Source organism: Macaca thibetana, chromosome 15 (genome assembly GCF_024542745.1).
Source record: "Macaca thibetana thibetana isolate TM-01 chromosome 15, ASM2454274v1, whole genome shotgun sequence".
Classification (NCBI taxonomy): Eukaryota; Metazoa; Chordata; class Mammalia; order Primates; family Cercopithecidae; genus Macaca; species Macaca thibetana.
The window spans coordinates 54,896,631-54,911,038 of record NC_065592.1 but is presented as its reverse complement, the minus strand read 5'-3'; the positions used below and the strand labels follow the sequence as shown (position 1 = coordinate 54,911,038).

General features: G+C 37.3%; 1 long non-coding RNA gene across 1 annotated transcript; it reads left to right on the top strand.

The window, feature by feature from the left end:
- The first annotated feature begins 6,899 nt into the window (after positions 1-6,899).
- LOC126936864 (uncharacterized) lies at positions 6,900-9,824 on the top strand. Its single transcript, XR_007719601.1, has 3 exons — positions 6,900-7,200; positions 7,453-7,658; positions 9,738-9,824. It is a non-coding gene; the product is annotated as an uncharacterized LOC126936864 (long non-coding RNA).
- The last annotated feature ends 4,584 nt before the right edge of the window (positions 9,825-14,408 follow it).

Sequence of the window (14,408 nt, the reverse complement as noted above, 5' to 3'; positions counted from 1 at the left end):
CAATGAGAATGCTGAGGCTTAATTGTGTTGATTGTAACGTCCCACGGCTGCCATGTCCCAATGACATGGTCACTTCCTTGATTGCCTATCCTGCCTCAACAGTGGTAAAGGCACAATGAAAAAAATCAGTCAAATATATAGCATATTGAATTGTTATAAAACTTATGGAGAAAACTAAAGCAGAAGAGGTGGAAAATGTTCCTGAAAAGTTGGCATTTGAGTAAAACCCAAACTTGATAGTGAGGGAAGAGTATTCCCAAAAGAGTCAACAGCAAGTGCAAAAGCCATAAAGTGCTACAGGTTTTGTACTTTTGAAGAATTAAAAGAAGAGAAGTTTGACCTAAGTAGGATGTGAGTAGGGAAAAGGAGAAGTTAAGTAAGATAGATTATAGGGAAACAAAGTGTAAAAAACTTCTCAGGGGCCATTAAAAGGACTTTGGTTTTACTATAAGTGACATGAAAAACTAATGAGGATTTTGAGTAGGGCGGTAAAAGCTCAAAAGGAATTCGAATTCCTTTTATCTGAGTTCACTACAGTTCTAATAAAAACTAGGCAGGCTAGTAAATATTCAGTGACTAAATAAAAGTTAGTATCCAGTTTAGCTGTTCTTATAATGTCTGAGGCTGAGCTTCTATTATTATCATTAAATTTGTATACTGTAAAAGATAAATGGCATTCATGGCATCAAAATTTTTAATCCAGCCCATATCCTATCTCTTTGCCATGTAAACTTATATGGCTTCCCAAAGTAACACTGCATGTGACCACATGGTTTCCTTTTGGCCACATGGTCAAAAAAGTTCACTTATTTTAAAAATCTATTAATACAATACATAAAATTAAAAGGTCAAATGAGAAAAAACAAAGCTGTCATCTCAAAAGCTCCCCAAATGAACTTAATAAAATACTAACAATGTTTTGTTTAACAAAATCCTTCAGAAAATAGATGAATATAAACATGGATTTTCCCAACATAATAAAAGATATTAAATTTAAGCCAAGAATTTATATTATAAACTTACTGTTACTTTCTTATTAAAATTACAATGAGTATCCACGGCAGTCAGAATTCTACAATGGCCTTCAAGTTTCATGCCCCCGCTACACCCAGTACACATACACACACACACACAAAATCTCTTGTATAATTCCCTCCCATTGAGTACAGATCTAATTTATGAAAATGACGAAATATCACTCTCATTACTAGTTTACTATCAGTTGACCTTGGGTTAATAAAAAGGGGTAAAGTATTAACCTGGCGAGTCTGAGCAATAGGATTTATGACCTATTGAAACCATGAGATAATAATTGCCTGTTGTTTTAAGTTGCTATTCTGTGGTAATTTGTTATGCAGAAACAGAAAACTGAAACAGACTGCAAAATATCACCATTGTGATATTACACAAAAGAAAGCATATTTAAGAAAAATTCTGTGGTAATCAAGTGAAGATTATTTGAACTAATATAAGTTAATCTATATATACATATATACACAGGTATAAAATAATAAGCTCAAAAATTGACTCATTTTTTAGTAGTAATAAAATAATTCTAAAAACCTAAAACAAGCTAATAAAAAATACAATGGGTCCATATGTTTAAATGCATGTGGCATTTCCTCTTTCAGTACCACATACTCTTCCTACAACCTCTCAAGCTTCATTTCATCAGAGATGCCTTCCCTAAATTTTATTAGATTGAGGTCAATCTCTGTATGCTCTTGGTGCTTCACATACCTCTCTTGTTTTATTAATTATGGTATTAAAATTATACCTTTGCTTGTTCTTTTATTATTATTTTCTCCAACAGATGACATGAAAATCTCTCTTTTGGCTCAGTGTTTTTCTTCAGGACTTCTGTAGAGGTTAGTCCTCAAAAATTGTTAATGAATATTTATAAATGATGAGATAAAATAGTATATAGATGTTAATTATTCCTAAGTTAGTTTATAGGTTTGGTAAAGTATCAGTTAATGAATAGCACAGGTAGCCTGTAACAGAGACCCTTCATTATGTAGTGAAAATAGTCAACAAAAGATGAAGTAAAAGAGATGTTTAAATGTGTGTACCTGTGCATGTTTCTGCATTTATTGTATTGCCAAGTTTATTTCTGAATTATTGCACGTTATTTTTTTGTTGGCGAAATAAAGGCAGTGTGGTAAAGAAAAAATTGTGATCAAATTTAATTAACCTCTATTTAAAGATAAGAAAATATATAAGTATTTAGTCATTTCAATCTACTGTAGAGTCTCAAAGGTAGGGTAATACCTTTGGTTACCTTTAAATCAATATCAATGATTTTATTCTACTGGAGTTAATAGGTATTTTTGCAATCAAATAAACCAAGGATCCGAACTCTCAAAATGATTATCACCCTTTTATAATTACAGGTAATTACTTATTAGTGTTAATTCTCACTAGAGTTAATAATTTATTCAACAAATAGAGCAGACCAATAAGGCAGGACTTACAATGACATATAAAATCAACCCTAGGACACTTAAGGAAAATGACCTTTTAAGGACTGAGAAATTAGTAGTGCCACCTGCAATATCTATGAAGGGGACTATAGTGTAGAGTCAATGAATGAAAACGCAAGAAATGATGATAAAGAGGATATTTTCTCATAAGAATAGAGAAAAAGAACAATAAAGGTAAGGCAAATGGACGAGAAAACAAAGGAAGTAAAAGCGAAATTAACATTTGAGAAAAATGTGGGAGATGAAAATATTAATCATGGGGAAAAAAAGAAAGGGAAACATTTACATAAGAGGAAAGGAAAAATGTCCATTATAGGAGAAACAGAAATTTATCACAGAAGGGAGAAAAATATCTGAGTAAAAAAGATGAGAGGATAAAGATAAATATAAATGCGATAAAAAAGTGATAGGCAAGAGGTAATGTCACTGAATAGTACAGAAAGTAGAAAAGATGGTTAGAAAAGAGTGAAAATATTGGAATGCAAGAGAAACACACAGAGGAGACAGACTAAAAGAGGAAGAATGAAAGTGAGAAGGCTCAGTATACAGTAAGTCATTTTAAGAGGTTTTGGGGGAAACCAGCCCCCGATAATTCAACATTATTTCATGTAGGTTCTTTTCTATTTCCCTAAGTGTTCGCTGGTCTGAGAAATAAAGGGAAAGAGTACAAAAGAGAGAAATTTTAAAGCTGGGTGTCCGGGGGAGACATCACATGTCGGCAGTTTCCGTGATGCCCACAAGCTGCAAAACCAGCAAGTTTTTATTAGTGATTTTCAAAAGGGAGGGGTGTACAAATAGGGTGTGGGTCACAGAGATCACATGTTTCACAAGGCAATAAAATATCACAAGGCAAGTGGAGGCAGGGCAAGATCACAGGACTGGGGCGAAATTAAGATTGCTAATGAAGTTTCAGGCACGCATTGTCATTGATAACACATTATCAGGAGACAGGGTTTGAGAGCAGACAACTGGTCTAACCAAAATTTATTAGGCGGGAATTTCCTTGCCCTAATAAGCCTGGGAGCACTACAGGGGACCAGGGCTTATTTCATCCCTTATCTATAACTGTAAAAGACAGACGTTCGGAAAGAGGCCATTTTAGAGACCTCCCCTTGGGAACACATTCTCTTTCTCAGGGATGTTCCTTGCTGAGAAAAAGAATTCAGCAATATTTCTCCTATTTACTTTTGAAAGAAGAGAAATATGGCTCTGTTCCACCCAGCTCTCAGGCAGCCAGACCTAATGGTTATCTCCCTTGTTCCCTGAACATCGCTGTTATACTGATCTTTTTCCAAGGTACCCAGATTTCATACTGTTTAAACAATTTGTGCAGTTACCGCAATCATCACAGGGTCCTGAGGTGACATTCATCCTCAGCTTACGACGATGACGGGATTAAGAGATTAAAGAAAAGACAGGCATAGGAAATCACAAGAGTATTGATTGGGGAAGTGATAAATGTCCATGAAATCTTCACAATTTATGTTCAGAGATTGCAGTAAAGACAGGCGTAAGAAATTATAAAAGTATTACTTTTGGGAACTAATAAATGTCCATGAAATCTTCACAATTTATGTTCTTCTGCCATGGCTTCAGCCAGTCCCTCCGTTCAGGGTCCCTGACTTCCAGCAACAAAGAGGGAAAGAAAACGGAATGAGAAGAAAAATGAAAGCAGATGAATATAAAAGACAGCAGGGGGATATCTGAACATCAATGGGATGAATATTTCCAAGCAATGATTGTGGAAGCAAATAAATGTTCTTAAAATTCTTCTTCTACTATAAGTCAACGGTATTCATGTAACTAAATAAACTAAGAACATTACCCATAAATGTAATCACCCCCTTTTACAATTACATGTAATTATATATTAGTGTCAATTCTGATGGTATTTAGTCATTTATCGAATATATAGAACAGGCCAATAAATGAATGTTAGAAATTACAAAATCAATTGTGTGTGTGCTTGTGCACACTTTTGCATGTGTGTGTGTGTGTGGTGCTGTCTCTCCTCACCTTCCCTTTCAGCCCTGTTAGGAGGAACTCACTGTAGAGCCTACATCACAGTGTGAGGAACTGATGATTAATGAGGGAGAGTGTTTTCAAATCTAAGGTTCTACATGATTGCTAAACAGTAAAACCACAGGGAACAACAGCACACCTGTGCCAGTACAACCTAAAAATGAAAAATTGAGAAGAGTGTTGCCTTTTCCTCCTTTGTCTTTCCATAGGAGAGAAAAATCTTTCAAAAGTTGATGGATATTTTGACATCTGGTGCTAAGCCCAAGTCCCATAACTGTTCCATAAATATGCTTCAAAATTTAACACGCTCTCTAGCTGGGTGCCTGGGAACTTTCCTGCATCAAAGTATTTATGAGTGATAGATAAACTACAGTTGTAAAGATGTTTGTGGGTGTTTTCAAAGATGGTTTCATGTCCCCCTGCCAGATTTCTATAGGTAGCTTGAACACACTTGGTGCTGCACAACAACCTGTACTTCTAAATAAAAATAAAATTCTGAAACGTTGTTTCAAACATTCACTGAAGTCCATGTTATTTCCATTAATGCCTTTGTCTTTTTAATGCAGTCCTTAGATTTCCCAATCAATTTTCACCGACTTTCTAATTTGGACTTCAGTAATATGCAGCAATCTCATCAGAAAATACATTTAGCACATGGCTAAATTATTGAGTTGGAATTTCATTTTCTTTGGCATTTTAAGATAGTCTGAGTAAACTGATAGTAAATGCTTTGGGGACAATAGACCTCTTTTATCAGTGTACAGCTCTCCACTCAGTGTTAAATTATTTCTTGAAATGGGTAGTTGGAGAGAATAATATTGAGAAGACAAACATTAAATATGTTTGACTAAGCTAAGAGCCCCAGAATATATTTTAAATTAGTAGGTTCAGTATTATCACCCTTAATTTAGTTCACTCACAAATATACTGTGTTGTGGGATAGCACATTTTTCAAATAAATAGGGACAGAGCAGCAGAATTAGCTGACACTAACTGAACGGCAATTTTATGGATTTATTTTTCTGTTGAAATGAGCTCCTAGCGATAAATGTAGAATACTCTGGAAATGGACTGGTACAATTCAGAAATCTGCAGAAGCTCCTTGACTTATGATGAGGGTGCGTCCTGATAAACACAACATAACTTGAAAAGATCCTAAGTTAAAAATACATGTAATGCCCCTAACCTATTGAACATCATAGCTTAGCATAGCCTACCTTAAAAGTGCTCAGAACATTTACTGTAGCCCACAGTTGGGCAAAGTAATCTAACACAGGGCCTATTTTACAATAAAGTGTTGCATATCTCTTGTAATTTATTGGACATTGAGCTGAAAATGAAAAGCAGAATGGTTCTATGGGTACTCCAAGTATGGTTTCTAATGAATGGGTATTGCTTCCACACTATTGCAGTCAAAAAAATCGTGACTCAAATTATAGTAAGTTGGGGGTCATCTGCATTTTTCTATATTTTGGTGACAACTTCTTGGTTTAAAAATAAAAACATATAGGTGCAGAATTAGAGTGAAATATCAGGGGTGGAAGGGCAGTAAGGCATGAGGGTGACATACACCCAAGGACACATCTTTGAAACCTCATTTTCTACTTCAACCTAGCCTTTCCTTTTTATTCCTCTTCTGCTCCTACATGAAAGAGGAAACAGTCCCTAATGCCAATTTCAGACCCTCCCCATGTTAGTTCTCAGTACTTCATGCTTGTTTAAAATGTGTGATCTTTTCCTATCATTTCTAAAACCTCCTAGATAACTCACCTTTTCACTGTTGTTGCAATCTCTCCATATTGTTCTGCAGAAAAATGCTGCTGACTTGTAACCCGCCCTTCCTCATTTTTTTGTCTTTCCATTGGCAAAGTCACATGGTACGGTTGTGAGTCAATACCATAATAGAACACTAACATACATATGCATATCAGGATATTAGAGAAAATATGAAGAATAAAGCAACTCTATAATTTGCAGCACCATCCAAAAAATGGTAAAATTTCCACCACTGCTCTCTTACATAAATATATTTTTAAAGATTAAAAGCATGTGGGAAGATATACTAAACCAATCTGTTTTATCTAAATCAGTATGATTTACTTTGTCTACATATTTGTAGCCAATTTTTAGTCAATAAAAGTTATTTATACATACACACACACACACACACATATATATACACTACACACACACACAAATGAATTCCTCAGCTAAGCATATTACTATATAGATACAGTGTAATGGGTTTTGAAGGATAAACAGTTGTTCCCTTAGGAAACAGAAGAAATAGCCCAATTTTTAATCTATTGAATATGTTTTCAGTGAAATTAGTGGGATATCTTTATGCAAGAAAGATTTACCAAGAAGGGCAATGGGTGATATTTGGTCTTCATTCAAAAAAGTTGCTTTGACCTCAAGTGAAAGTACTGAGAAGAACAGAAAACAATACTGTATGTTATATTCAGGAGCTGAAGCACATTTATTGTGACATTTGATGACAGTATAATAATGTGCCTTGGTACCATATTATTTGGTGTGCCATTCTTAGATCTTATGTTGCCATAACAACAGAATATGTGTGTGTGTTTAGTAGAAAGACAATCCTTTTTTTTTCCAGTCAATTTTTTCTTTGATCTATAGAACTCGCTTCTTTTCTCTGAAGTTTTCACAATACAGCGTGATAGAAGGAGCACAGGTAATAATTACAGAAACTTCAAGAGAAAAAGAATACATGTGTTAAATGAAAGCGTTAAGCCCCTTGCCTTACGTCCTAAGACATTTAAAGATGATTGAAGTGATTCCTGTCTGTATCTATCATAATGCCCTTTTCCCCTTATCAGAGACAAACTAAATATACAAAGGTTATGGCTTTCTTGATTAATCTATGTGACAGGGGCAAACTGCCTGTTTTCTTTTGTTCCTTTATTTTTTTTTTTTTTTCCTATAGAGTGCTAGAGGCAGGGAACTCCTATGCTTCACCAGTGACTCATAAGAAAACTTAATAGAAGGTCTCTGCTGCCCACTGGCCCTGCAGTACCTGATCGATGTGGTCCCAAAGTAAAGTAGGCTAACCTTCATTGAACCAAGCACTTCAGAGGCATGGGAAGAAGTATGGGAGAAGGAGTCCTTGTACTCTGGCAATGAGGAAAGTAAGTCTGCTATTTTGCTGTTAGTTGTGTTATCTATGTTTTTGAAGACAACCTTTTGTTATCATTGTTACCTGTAGAGTTACTGTATTTTTACAGTAACTATATTATCTGTAGTAACTGTATTTTGTAGTTACTGTATTATCTTAGCAGTTACAAAATACAGGTCTCTGTGAAACCCTCAGTTTTCCAGATTGTAACATGGATTTAATAACATATAATATTTTTGGTGAGAATTATGTAATTATAATCTATGCAAATGTTTAAAAGACTATCTAGAAAAAACTTTGAGCATAATCAATGATAATTACCATAACTACATGAAGGGATGTGGAAAACACTGAAGGGGGTCTTTGGGCTACTGCTGAGCTGATGACATTTGCTCTTTATCCTGAAGTCACTCTTCCCCTTTTCCTGCAGTATAGAAGAGTTCATCAAGTTTTCATTTGATAATCCAGTTCACGTTTGATAATTTTCTTGCTAACTATCACCCATGACCCAAGCCAGCATGATGAGCTGTTAAGAGGCACTATGCTAGGTATTTAATACTTTGCAGCATTTACCATGGTGATGTTGGGCATGGAGTTACTTCTAAAACCATTATTTTAGATATTTTACAATTTCAAAGAAACATCACATGTATTTTCAATACTAATTATGTACACACATTTAATATTTGATATGAATATCTTATCAGTGGTCCTCAAATCCAGCTGCACATCAGAATCACCATGGAGAGTATTGCAAATATAGGTTTATGGGCACCGCAACAGTGATGTTCTGATTTGGTAGGAAAAAAAGTAGGGCCACAAAACCCACATCTTGACAATTTCTAAGACTATTCTGATATAAAATCCAGTTTGAGAATTAGAGTTCTGTAGTAGTTATAGTACTTAAACTTATATTAACTTTGTGGTAAATACACACACACACACACACACACATACACACACACGCCCTATTTGCTACTTGAATTTTTCTTCTCCTCATGTATTTACAGCAATGCTATGAAGGAGACAATATGATACCCTACATGACAAAACATAGGATGTACTGAATTTGCTTTTAGCACAATTGAAAGACATGCCAGAAAAAAATGTAGACCTGACAGAAAAAGATTCTATAATGCTTTGCAAAATTATCATTCTTTTAATCATATAAAAAGGACTGAATTTAATTTTTGCAAGTTTTTCTTTTCTTTGCATGTTAAGTATTGAAATATCTTCAATATTGTGATCTCTTCAAATTTATCACAGCAAAAAGCAAGGGCTATATTCTATCATTGTCGCCTATTTTTATATTTCTATTTATGAGGTAGACCACCATTATAATGTTAAGTAATTAATGAGATATGAACAGGAAATTATTATGAGGCTTTAAATCATTTAAAGTCTATTCAGTATTATTACATCTTTGACAAAGGAAAATAAAATTCATGATGAAAATGGCAATTACAACCTCATCTAAACTAATCTAACTGTGGTTTTGAAATATCACTTGGATCAACACATTAGCTCTCCTTAATAACTGTCAGTCCCAATATATAGGTGATTGACCTAACTTTATAGTATTCACCATAACTCCTTAGCTACAGCTGACAGGACTGAAAACTGTGTAGGATTATTTCTCATATGTCTAACGTGGTCCTGCATGTTAACATTGGCTAGTTGAATGCATGTTCCCTAAATGAATCCCTCCTTCAAATTTGAGCTCCCGTGTAATCTGTTTAGATTTTGTTTTCTTCAGTTTCAATTAACTGGCCAAATCCAACCTAACCTTGTAGAGGAAACAACTAGTAATAGTGTAATCAAAGGACTCAAACAGGCATGTGTGTTTAGACATGTTGGTATATTCTGTTCTGCTTATATATAGGACATGGTTCATGAAGCCATTTGAAAAAGTTACTTTCCCAGTTACAAGCTAAACTCTGTGTGACAATTTCTTTAAGCTATCCCCATCCATTCGGAGCACTTGGGCCTTTTCTTGCATTCTACATTTTTTACTATGTGTGCCAGCTTGTCCTCTATCCTCTGAATTCACCCAGTTCAAGTCCTGGTTTTAAAAATTTTATTAATTAGGGGCGGAGCAAGATGGCCGAATAGGAACAGCTCCAGTCTCCAACTCCCAGCGCGAGCCACACAGAAGACCGGTGATTTCTGCATTTTCAACTGAGGTACTGGGTTCATCTCACTGGGGAGTGCCGGACGATCGGTGCTGGTCAGCTGCTGCAGCCCGACCAGCGAGAGCTGAAGCAGGGCGAGGCATTGCCTCACCTGGGAAGCGCAAGGGGGAAGGGAATCCCTTTTCCTAGCCAGGGGAACTGAGACACACAACACCTGGAAAATCGGGTAACTCCCACCCCAATACAGCGCTTTAAGCAAACAGGCACACCAGGAGATCATATCCCACACCTGGCCGGGAGGGTCCCATGCCCACGGAGCCTCCCTCATTGCTAGCACAGCAGTCTGTGATCTACCGGAAAGGCAGCAGCGAGGCTGGGGGAGAGGCGCCCGCCATTGCTGAGGCTTAAGTAGGTAAACAAAGCCGCTGCGAAGCTCGAACTGGGTGGAGCTCACAGCAGCTCAAGGAAACCTGCCTGTCTCTGTAGACTCCACCTCTGGGGACAGGGCACAGTAAACAATAACAAACACAGCAGAAGCCTCTGCAGACGCAAACGACTCTGTCTGACAGCTTTGAAGAGAGCAGTGGATCTCCCAACACGGAGGTTGAGATCTGAGAAGGGACAGACTCCCTGCTCAAGTGGGTCCCTGACCCCTGAGTAGCCTAACTGGGAGACATCCCCCACTAGGGGCAGTCTGACACCCCACACCTCACAGGGTGGAGTACACCCCTGAGAGGAAGCTTCCAAAGCAAGAATCAGACAGGTACACTCGCTGTTCAGAAATATTCTATCTTCTGCAGCCTCTGCTGCTGATACCCAGGCAAACAGGGTCTGGAGTGGACTTCAAGCAATCTCCAGCAGACCTACAGCTGAAGGTCCTGACTGTTAGAAGGAAAACTATCAAACAGGAAGGACATCTATACCAAAACCCCATCAGTACATCACCATCATCAAAGACCAGAGGCAGATAAAACCACAAAGATGGGGAAAAAGCAGGGCAGAAAAGCTGGAAATTCAAAAAATAAGAGTGCATCTCCCCCGGCAAAGCAGCGCAGCTCATCGCCAGCAACGGATCAAAGCTGGACGGAGAATGACTTTGACGAGATGAGAGAAGAAGGCTTCAGTCCATCAAATTTCTCAGAGCTAAAGGAGGAATTACGTACCCAGCGTAAAGAAACTAAAAATCTTGAAAAAAAAGTGGAAGAATTGATGGCTAGAGTAATTAATGCAGAGAAGGTCCTAAACAAAATGAAAGAGATGAAAACCATGACACGAGAAATACGTGACAAATGCACAAGCTTCAGTAACCGACTCGATCAACTGGAAGAAAGAGTATCAGCGATTGAGGATCAAATGAATGAAATGAAGCGAGAAGAGAAACCAAAAGAAAAAAGAAGAAAAAGAAATGAACAAAGCCTGCAAGAAGTATGGGATTATGTAAAAAGACCAAATCTACGTCTGATTGGGGTGCCTGAAAGTGAGGGGGAAAATGGAACCAAGTTGGAAAACACTTCAGGATATCATCCAGGAGAACTTCCCCAACCTAGTAGGGCAGGCCAACATTCAAATACAGGAAATACAGAGAACGCCACAAAGATACTCCTCGAGAAGAGCAACTCCAAGACACATAATTGCCAGATTCACCAAAGTTGAAATGAAGGAAAAAATCTTAAGGGCAGCCAGAGAGAAAGGTCGGGTTACCCACAAAGGGAAGCCCATCAGACTAACAGCAGATCTCTCGGCAGAAACTCTACAAGCCAGAAGAGAGTGGGGGCCAATATTCAACATTCTTAAAGAAAAGAATTTTAAACCCAGAATTTCATATCCAGCCAAACTAAGTTTCATAAGTGAAGGAGAAATAAAATCCTTTACAGATAAGCAAATGCTTAGAGATTTTGTCACCACTAGGCCTGCCTTACAAGAGACCCTGAAGGAAGCACTAAACATGGAAAGGAACAACTGGTACCAGCCATTGCAAAAACATGCCAAAATGTAAAGACCATCGAGGCTAGGAAGAAACTGCATCAACTAACGAGCAAAATAACCAGTTAATATAATGGCAGGATCAAGTTCACACATAACAATCTTAACCTTAAATGTAAATGGACTAAATGCTCCAATTAAAAGACACAGACTGGCAAACTGGATAAAGAGTCAAGACCCATCAGTCTGCTGTATTCAGGAGACCCATCTCACATGCAGAGACATACATAGGCTCAAAATAAAGGGATGGAGGAAGATTTACCAAGCAAATGGAGAACAAAAAAAAGCGGGGGTTGCAATCCTAGTCTCTGATAAAACAGACTTTCAACCATCAAAGATCAAAAGAGACAAAGAAGGCCATTACATAATGGTAAAGGGATCAATTCAACAGGAAGAGCTAACTATCCTAAATATATATGCACCCAATACAGGAGCACCCAGATTCATCAAGCAAGTCCTTAGAGACTTACAAAGAGACTTAGACTCCCATACAATAATAATGGGAGATTTCAACACTCCACTGTCAACATTAGACAGATCAACGAGACAGAAAGTTAACAAGGATATCCAGGAATTGAACTCATCTCTGCAGCAAGCAGACCTAATAGACATCTATAGAACTCTCCACCCCAAATCAACAGAATATACATTCTTCTCAGCACCACATCGTACTTACTCCAAAATTGACCACATAATTGGAAGTAAAGCACTCCTCAGCAAATGTACAAGAACAGAAATTATAACAAACTGTCTCTCAGACCACAGTGCAATCAAACTAGAACTCAGGACTAAGAAACTCAATCAAAACCGCTCAACTACATGGAAACTGAACAACCTGCTCCTGAATGACTACTGGGTACATAACGAAATGAAGGCAGAAATAAAGATGTTCTTTGAAACCAATGAGAACAAAGATACAACATACCAGAATCTCTGGGACACATTTAAAGCAGTGTGTAGAGGGAAATTTATAGCACTAAATGCCCACAAGAGAAAGCAGGAAAGATCTAAAATTGACACTCTAACATCGCAATTAAAAGAACTAGAGAAGCAAGAGCAAACACATTCGAAAGCTAGCAGAAGGCAAGAAATAACTAAGATCAGAGCAGAACTGAAGGAGATAGAGACACAAAAAACCCTCCAAAAAATCAATGAATCCAGGAGTTGGTTCTTTGAAAAGATCAACAAAATTGACAGACCACTAGCCAGACTAATAAAGAAGAAAATAGAGAAGAATCAAATCGACGCAATTAAAAATGATAAAGGGGATATCACCACCGACCCCACAGAAATACAAACTACCATCAGAGAATACTATAAACACCTCTACGCAAATAAACTGGAAAATCTAGAAGAAATGGATAATTTCCTGGACACTTACACTCTTCCAAGACTAAACCAGGAAGAAGTTGAATCCCTGAATAGACCAATAGCAGGCTCTGAAATTGAGGCTATAATTAATAGCCTAACAACCAAAAAAAGTCCAGGACCAGATGGATTCACAGCTGAATTCTACCAGAGGTACAAGGAGGAGTTGGTACCATTCCTTCTGAAACTATTCCAATCAATAGAAAAAGAGGGAATCCTCCCTAACTCATTTTATGAGGCCAACATCATCCTGATACCAAAGCCTGGCAGAGACACAACAAAAAAAGAGAATTTTAGACCAATATCCCTGATGAACATCGATGCAAAAATCCTCAATAAAATACTGGCAAACCGGATTCAGCAACACATCAAAAAGCTTATCCACCATGATCAAGTGGGCTTCATCCCTGGGATGCAAGGCTGGTTCAACATTCACAAATCAATAAACATAATCCAGCATATAAACAGAACCAAAGACAAGAACCACATGATTATCTCAATAGATGCAGAAAAGGCTTTTGACAAAATTCAACAGCCCTTCATGCTAAAAACGCTCAATAAATTCGGTATTGATGGAACGTACCTCAAAATAATAACAGCTATTTATGACAAACCCACAGCCAATATCATACTGAATGGGCAAAAACTGGAAACATTCCCTTTGAAAACTGGCACAAGACAGGGATGCCTCTCTCTCACCACTCCTATTCAACATAGTGTTGGAAGTTCTGGCTAGGGCAATTAGGCAAGAGAAAGAAATCAAGGGTATTCAGTTAGGAAAAGAAGAAGTCAAATTGTCCCTGTTTGCAGATGACATGATTGTATATTTAGAAAACCCCATTGTCTCAGCCCAAAATCTCCTTAAGCTGATAAGCAACTTCAGCAAAGTCTCAGGATACAAAATTAATGTGCAAAAATCACAAGCATTCTTATACACCAGTAACAGACAAACAGAGAGCCAAATCAGGAATGAACTTCCATTCACAATTGCTTCAAAGAGAATAAAATACCTAGGAATCCAACTGACAAGGGATGTAAAGGACCTCTTCAAGGAGAACTACAAACCACTGCTCAGTGAAATAAAAGAGGACACAAACAAATGGAAGAACATACCATGCTCATGGATAGGAAGAATCAATATCGTGAAAATGGCCATACTGCCCAAGGTAATTTATAGATTCAATGCCATCCCCATCAAGCTACCAATGAGTTTCTTCACAGAATTGGAAAAAACTGCCTTAAAGTTCATATGGAACCAAAAAAGAGCCCGCATCTCCAAGACAA